Source organism: Pyrus communis, chromosome 14 (genome assembly GCF_041283825.1).
Source record: "Pyrus communis isolate YQ-2024b chromosome 14, ASM4128382v1, whole genome shotgun sequence".
In the NCBI taxonomy this organism is placed as follows: domain Eukaryota; kingdom Viridiplantae; phylum Streptophyta; class Magnoliopsida; order Rosales; family Rosaceae; genus Pyrus; species Pyrus communis.
In genome coordinates this window covers 1,090,001-1,099,071 of record NC_142578.1, presented here as the reverse complement: position 1 = coordinate 1,099,071, position 9,071 = coordinate 1,090,001, and the positions used below count along the sequence as shown (strand labels likewise).

The window sequence follows — 9,071 nt, the reverse complement described above, 5'->3', positions numbered from 1 at the left end:
CACACAGGCAGGGCGTTGGGCTAAACAATTATTGCCTACATTTCCATCGGGCTCGTCTTAGGTCGAATTGCCTGAGTGAATTGGAGTGTTTTAAGGAGGAGGGGAGAGGGGGGTTACCTATTCCCAAAGCAATAAGCAACAGTAGAGTATTTGAGTAATGGATTTGTCCTTTGTTTCATGTCGAGGCTATTTTTGTCCACTACCTCTTTTTGGTATTGAAAGGCTTATGATGAGTGAAAAAATGTTAATAGAAGCACTAGTAAATAGGCAGTCGTAGAAAGAACCAGGTGTTGAAATATTTAAGCTCTTTTTTTTTTCAGAAATACGGCCGATGTGAGATATTTCACCTGTTTTGCGGGAGGAAATTGAAGAGCTTGTTAAAATCATTTAGATTATGATCATTGAAAAAGACTTGAAATTCAGGGATTTGTGAGCTCAGCCCTTGGGTCGGATACTTTAATTCCACAACTTCGAGTATGTTTTCAACAGACTAGTCTCAAGGTTGGTTTTATTTATGGATTGAATGTGATTCATCATTGGCTGTTCATTTTCTTTCTTTTTTAAGTTCATTGGTGTCATGGCGTCTTAGGGTTCATTGGTTAGATGGTTTGGCTCTCTTAGCTAAAATGAATTCTCATTTTTTTCTCATATTTTTCAAGAGGGCAATCAGATTGCTGATTCCTTAGCTAATTATGGGGTTGATCATGTTGGCTCTAATGGGTGGAATCATGTTCCTTTGCATCTACAGCTTATTCTAGGGATTTTTCAGGATTCCCTAGCGTCTTAAGGGATTTTTCAAAATCCAAAGGTTTTCAAACATATTTTAATAATAACATTTTCTGCAGGCTAGCGAGTATCTCTCTCCTGCAGCGAATTTTTGGTTTCAAGGGGAATCCGACATTTCCATCGCGTCCTTCCCAAGCCATTAGAGCAACGACTCGTACAGCGGTTTAATTCAATTTAACAACATCTTCAGGAGTACTCTGAAACGTCATGCTCGTATCATTTTACTTGCGCTTAAGAACGGCAAGAAAGATAACTGCAGTTTCAGTCCCTGACGCAATGATGGAGGGTTGCTCTTCAAGTTTCTTGAGATACGAGTCAAAGAGCTCATCTAAGATTTCTTCTCCGAATTGCTGCTTGATGACTTCCTCAAAGGCAGCTCTCGCGTGAGATACAACGAGTTGGATTGGAGAGACAGTGGGAGGAATCGGAGTGTGAGGTACTGTTTCCAACTTCTTTAAACTAAAATATTCATTTCTTTCTACAGCAGCTTCCAGTTCTTGGGGAGTCATGTAATACACAGGAATGTTAAATGTATCTGCTTTCTCTTCACCTACTACTCCCTGCGCAAAGGAAAAATGTTAGATTAAGCATTTAGTCCCAAACTAAGGTTACAATATAAACAATAAGATCATGAATCAGTGTGTATATATATATATATATATATATATATATATATATACATACCTGCAGAAGCCATGAGGTAATGAAGTTAACAGAAAGTCTTCTACTCACACAGTCCTTATGTCCAATACTAGCGATAGTCTAGTGATCAAGTGAACTTGTTTTCTGGTGAGCAGGGACGTTCAGATTTATAGGCTATATTCCTAACATGATCCCAGTTATCATGGGATCAGTTAATACCTATTATAATTACATCAAATGAGACAAGGTTTAACTGTCCCACAATCCCTCAATTTCAGGAGATTAGTCTCCCACAATCCCTCAAAACCAGGAGACATGTTGTTGACATGGTCATGACTTCCAATTGATTCAATCCACATTTTTAGGTATCCTTATCATGATGCGGGAGTTCAAAACCTAACATTCTCCCACTTTTGAACTTCCGCTTATCATGTTCCTTGTCCAACGCATTAAACCAATCCCTTCAGTGATCACTTGAATCATTTCAACCATACAACAATTCATATCTGCCATGAAGAGTTTCAAAGAGTTGAACCCCAAAAAATTCGTACGTTATAATTTGTACTAACATTCTGAGATCACATCCCCCAAAACTGCTCATGCATGATATTCACAGAGCAAGCAGACATATTCAATATGTCATTCATTCACACTCCCACTGATCAAGCCAAACATCATTGTCAAGCTTTTATTTAGCTCCAACGATAAGCCTTTTATAACGACCAGCTCATTAAACCTTGGTTTGATCAGTAATTCATCATTTCATAGAACTGCACATATATATTTGTACATATACACAGTAGTCGAAACAATCATATTGAATTCATTGTCATAAAATAAACCAACATATGAATACAATAACTCATGCTTATTAAGCTTTCATGAAAACAGAAAATGATGAGAGAAGTTAACCTTCATTCACGCATCAGATAAGCATCAAAAGATTCCACAACACCCATGCACGATAAGGATACCTAAAAACGTGGATTGAATCAATTGGAAGTCATGACCATGTCAACAACATGTCTCCTGGTTTTGAGGGATTGTGGGAGACTAATCTCCTGAAATTGAGGGATTGTGGGACAGTTAAACCTTGTCTCATTTGATGTAATTATAATAGGTATTAACTGATCCCATGATAGCTGGGATCATGTTAGGAATATAGCCTATAAATCTGAACGTCCCTGCTCACCAGAAAACAAGTTCACTTGATCACTAGACTATCGCTAGTATTGGACATAAGGACTGTGTGAGTAGAAGACTTTCTGTTAACTTCATTACCTCATGGCTTCTGCAGGTATGTATATATATATATATATACACACTGATTCATGATCTTATTGTTTATATTGTAACCTTAGTTTGGGACTAAATGCTTAATCTAACAATTGGTATCAGAGCTATTTTAGTCTCACTGAGATTCAAGTTTTTTGTATATATGTATCATGGCTTCTGCAGTATTCTGCAGTGACAGCAGAATAAAGGAGGATTGTGTGTGGATTTGGTTTCTTAGTATAATTGATCGTATGAACTACATCAAAATGGGTTCATACTGAAATGTTAAACTAAGAAATCAGAAGTATGGGAATTCGTAGTTCATTTAATCATAACATGCATATAAGATCTTCTAAAGAAGGCAGCGTATGAATGGTTCGATTAATGGAATAGGGCATAGTTTGGTGAATGGTTAACTGTGTTTCGGATTCTTGTCTAAAGACTTGAGTTTTGAAATATTTTTTAACAAATAACTAAATGGCTATGCATGGATTAAGTTCTTGCAGTGAATGTTCCTCACCCAAAGGTGTTGTATCTTACTGTGTTTTCCCTACTTCATTGTTTTCATAACCTCATGGCTTCTGCAGTGAATCCCACTTCAATGAATTTTTCCTCTATTGAGCCTTTAAGTGGAGGAAATTACAAAAAATGGAGACAGGATGTGGAGATTATTCTTGGACTAATGGACTACGATCTGGCACTGAAGGAAGATGAACCACAAGCATTGGATAACAATAGCACCGTTGAACAAAGGCTGAAACTTGAAAAATGGGAGAAAGCGAATCGCATGGCACTATTGGTGATCAAACGATCCATTAGTGAAGCTGTTAGAGGAGGCATTCCTGCAACTGACAAAGCGAAGGATTTCCTGGAGGCAATTGAGGCAAAATTTAAGGTTTCAGAGAAGGGAGAGATGGGAAACCTCATGACTACCTTGACAACTCTGAAATATGATGGGAAAGGCACTGTCAGAGAACATATTCTGAAGCTAGTGGAGGCTGCTGCGAAGCTCACAGACCTGGAGGTTCCCATTGATGATGCTTTTGTTGTTCATATGGCCCTTAATTCCCTCCCAGATGCATATGAACAACTGAAGACGTCATACAACACACAAAAGGAGAAGTGGAGTCTGAATGATCTCATTTCCATATGTGTTCAAGAAGAAAGCAGGATCAAAAGGGTGTCAAATGAAACAGTGAATTTCATAAAGGCAGAGACTACGAGGAAAACTATCTCGACATCTGGTAAGCCATATAAACCTTTTTCCTATTCTCATGCTGCTGGAAATGATACTCCATCATCCTCCAAGGGATCTCAAGGTTTTAAAGGCAACATTGAAAATATAAAATGTTATTTCTGCAAAGAATTTGGTCACTTGAAGAGGGACTGTGATAAACGAAAGAAATGGGCACCTAAGAAAGGTAATAAAATTGAAAATGTTTTTGTCTGTGTTAATGTTAATCTTGTTGAAATCCCTCCAAATTCTTGGTGGTTTGACACTGGTTGTTCGGTGCATATTACCAATTCCTTGCAGGGGTTCACAAGAAAAGAATTTTCAAGAAATGAGGTCTATGATGTTCACGTTGGGGATGGGAATAAAGTAGCTGTGAAGGCAATAGGCACCCTAAAGCTCAAATTGTCAAGTGGTTTCGTTTTACAGTTGCTAGATGTTCTTTATGTTCCTAGGTTAACTAGAAGTTTAATTTCTGCTTCAAAGCTTGTAAAAGACGGTTATGTTTTTGTTGGGGATGATGAAAGTGTACGGATTTATAAGAAAAGTAATATGAATCTTTTGCTTGGTATTTGTTTTTTAAACAATGATCTTTGGAGGTTGAATTGTCAAGTAATGTTAAATTCAAAATGTTTGACAGTGGAATCAAATTTATCTTTGAAAAGGTCTCTGACTAATGAAGGGTCTTCAATGCTTTGGCATAGAAGGCTTGGACATATTAACAAGCAAAGATTAGAAATTCTAGTTAAAGAACAAATGCTTCCAACGTTGGATTTTAATGATATGCAAAATTGTGTTGACTATTGGAAAGGGAAATTAACAAACACAAGGAAAATTGGTTCCACAAGAAGTCTAAACCTCTTAGAAGTCGTCCATTCAGATGTTTGTGGACCTTTCTCCACGCAAACAATCTGCAAAAATGCCTATTTTGTGTCTTTCATTGATGATTTTTCTCGATATGCATATGTATATCTAATATCCGAGAAAAATCAAGTGTTTGATTGTTTTAAAATTTTCAAAAATGAAGTGGAAAGACAACAAGAAAAGAAAATTAAAATCTTGAGATCGGACCGTGGAGGGGAGTATTATGGCAGGTACACAGAGAAAGGTCAACAAAAGGGTCCAATGGCCATGTTCTTGGAAGAAAACGGGATTCAAGCTCAGTTTACTACTCCCGGAACACCACAGCAAAATGGTGTAGTCGAGAGAAAGAATAGGACCTTGATCGAAATGGTGAGATGCATGATGAGTAGGACTGATCTTCCTATGTTTCTATGGGGTGAGGCTCTTAAAATGGCAAATTATATATCGAATAGAGTCCCAAGTAAATCCGTGCACAAGACTCCATTTGAACTTTGGACTTCAAGAAAACCTAGTTTGAATCACCTTCATGTATGGGGATGTAAGGCAGAAGCAAAAATGTACAATCCAGAGGCAAAGAAACTTGACTCTAAGACTGTAAGCTGCAGTTTTATTGGTTTTCCCGAGAGATCAAAAGGGTACAGGTTTTATGCTCCAACCTTACATACGAGAATATTTGAAACAAATAGTGCAAGGTTTATTGAAGCGGAAGAATCAAATGGAGATAAGGCTAGTGATTTTATTTTTGAAAAAGAAGAAGAGGCTGTGACAACAATTTCCCCAATGTCATCAACCAAAATTGATTTTGCAACTCTTGACACGCAAAACCAAGTCCATGAAGATTTTTATCAAAGTGATTTTGGTGGGGCTACTGGTTTCCAGCATGCATCAAGCAGCAGCAATACACAAGTCTGCAACATGCAATATAATGGAGATGAAAATCATGGTACAACTACCATGCAATCAGTAATGGTTCCTGCAACAAGAAGGCAGCCTCAACGTACAAGAAAGTCTCCAATTTCAGGAGATTTTCTTGTTTATGTGGGAGAAGCTGAGAAACTAGAGGAGATTGTCGATGACTCACTTGATTTTCAGCAAGCAAATGGAGATAGAACTGAACATAAGGAAGGCATAGAGATTGATCCAGTCACCTTCAAGCAAGCGATGACAAGTGAAAAGGCTGAGCAATGGAAGATAGCCATGCAAGAAGAACTGGACTCCATGTATTCGAATGGAGTGTGGGTCTTGACAGAAGCAAATGAGTCCATAAAACCCATTGGATGCAAATGGGTATACAAAACAAAGAAAGACTTAAAAGGAAAGGTTCAGAGGCATAAAGCAAGACTAGTTGCAAAGGGGTATACTCAAAGGGAAGGATTGGATTATTCTGAGACATTCTCACCTGTTTCTTCAAAGGATTCTCTCAGAATCATCCTTGCTCTAGTTGCTCACTACAATCTAGAACTCCACCAAATGGACGTGAAAACTGCGTTCCTAAATGGAGTGTTAGATGAGGAGATTTACATGGTCCAGCCACCTGGTTTTGTTGAAATGGGGCAAGAACAAATGGTGTGCAAACTGAGAAAGTCGATTTATGGACTGAAACAAGCTTCCAGGCAGTGGTTCTTAAAGTTTGATGAGAAAATAACCAGTTTTGGTTTTGTTGAAAACAAAATTGATGATTGTTTGTATCTCAAGGTATGTGGCTCGAGGTTTATCTTTCTAATTCTATATGTTGACGACATTTTATTAGCAAGTAATGATCTTAATCTCTTGCTGGAAACAAAGAAACTACTGTCACGAACGTTTGAAATGAAAGATATGGGTGAGGCTTCCTTCGTTTTGGGTATAGAAATTATTCGTGATAGAAGCAGATGCCTTTTGGGTCTTTCACAGAAGACCTATATTGAGAAAATGCTCAAGAGGTACAACATGCAAGACTGTTCAAAGGGTGAAGCACCAGTGAGCAAAGGAGATAAATTAAACAAGTCTCAATGCCCTAGTAATGAGATTGAAATGCGAGGGATGGCTAACAGGCCATATGCGTCTATCGTTGGCAGTCTATTGTATGCTCAAGTGTGCACTAGATCGGATTTAGCCTTTGCCATAAGTATGCTTGGAAGATTTCAAGCAAATCCAGGAGAAAAGCATTGGACAGCAGCTAAAAAGGTTATGAGATACCTGCAAAGGACAAAAGATTACATGTTGGTGTATGGGAAATCTGAGAAATTAGAATTGGTTGGCTACTGTGATTCTGATTTCGCAGGTTGTGAGGATGACAGGAGGTCCACGAGTGGTTTTATTTTCCTGTTGGCTGGCGGTGCAATATCTTGGAGAAGTGCAAAACAAAAAACCTTGGCCACTTCAACAATGCAAGCTGAGTATATTTCATGTTTTGAAGCCTCACAACAAGCTAGCTTCTTGAGAAATCTCATCACTGGAATGCAGGTTGTTGAATGCATAAGAAGACCAATTGTCATTTTCTGTGACAATAAAGCAGCCGTGTTCTTCTCCAAAAACAATAAAAAATCTTATGCAGCGAGGTTGATGGACGTGAAATATCAGTCAGTGAAAGAAAAGGTGAAGGCTGGGATAGTTTCCATTAAGCACATTAATACATCGGAAATGCTGGCAGATTCTCTCACAAAACCTCTTGGAGTTGGAGTGTTTAAAGATCATGTTACGTGCATGGGTGTTGTGGAATCTTTTGATGCTTATCTGATGCGTGAATGAAGGTTAACTAAAAACACATGGAAGCCATAAATAAAATTTCTTGTGTAATTGAACGCAAAACGAGAAATAGAAATATATTGCTCACCTTCCTAGCCATGTCCATGAGGCAAGACCCTATAAGTTGAAAGCTCACATTTCCCAGAGAGTCAGAATGAGGAAGAGTATTGGGCCGGCCTGGAATGACGAGTACCATCATTCCTTCGTCTGCAACCTCTTGTGCCCTGGCATTCAGAAAGCACTCCATGTCCTCAGCATGTTGAGCTTCGTAAGCCCTTACGACTTCATCAGGGGAGTTTGAGTAATGAATTCGTCCTTTGTTCCATGCTGGACTGTTTTTGTCCACCACCTCTTTCGGTACTCTAGAAAGCCAATGAAGGGCAAAAGTTGAATGAAAAAAATGAATAGGCGTACTACGAAATAGACGACCATAGAAAGAACCAGGCACGCCCGCACCGTAGTATTGCCTGATCTGCTGGAGGGATTTGAAGAGCCTGTTAAAATCATTCAGAGAATTATCGTTAAAGAAGACCTGAAATTCAGGGATCTGTGAATTCAGCCCTTGGCTCTGAAACTTGAATTCCACAGCTTCGATTATGTTTTCAACTGCAATAAATGTGTTTGGCCCGACAGAGCAACCCAAATCAGCTGTAAAACGTGTTAGAAGATAACAAGTCGAGCTTTTCTGCAACTGCCTTGCTTAAAAGTTCTTTGGCACCATCCACTGTTCCTTTCTGCAAGGATTTACAAAATACAAAATCATTGTTCGATTTACCGGTTGTTCCTTAGTCCTGAATTTCGTATACAAAGAGATCAAGGAATTGGATAAAAGTGAGCACTACAAAATAAGAAACTTTGAAATGAATTCATTTATACCTGCAAAGTTGAGTTGTTGGCATAGCTGTTGGGGCCATCTCTGTTGAGAATCAATGTTAGGTAGAATCAATGTTAGGTATGGTTGAGTGAAAAAAATTAGGTGCAATTAATGGGTTTTGTGTAGTAGCAAATAATCTTAGTTTAATTAAGTGTGTGGTGTAGCTTTTATTTGGTTTGCTATAAATACCCAAGTCCTCAAGCATTGTATATCATACAAGGAAAAACAAAGCCTAGAGCTAAATAAGAAAAGCTTTGCTAATTAGTTTGTTTTGTGAGCTTTCTTTAAGAGTGTGCTCTATTTTCTTCTTCTTAGGATCATTAGAGTTATCTTGGATACTCTTCTTATTCAACAATTGGTATCAGAGCCAAGTCGGTCAGGGATCATTCTTGGTAGAGCATTGGTTGTAAAGTCTCTTGAAATTCCGAGTATGCTCTGTGGTTGCAGTTTTGATTGATCTTCCACATCAGAAAAGATTTCTTGAGATTATTGATGGGGTTATCACAAACCTTGAGAGGGAGCTTCTTTGTGTCGAGAGTAGTGTATTACTCTGCACGGTAGTCACTCAAGCTTGTTCGGTGTAGTCAAAGTCTTGCCGATACGATGGGTGATCTTCAAGTTGTTGGAGGAATCAAGAAGCTCAACAACCAAAACTATAACACGTGGGCAACG

The 9,071-nt window shown here is 38.4% G+C and overlaps 1 pseudogene; it reads right to left on the bottom strand.

The window, feature by feature from the left end:
• Window positions 1–1,007: 1,007 nt before the first annotated feature.
• Window positions 1,008–9,071, bottom strand: part of LOC137711908 (loganic acid O-methyltransferase-like) — a 12,733-nt pseudogene continuing 4,669 nt past the window's right edge.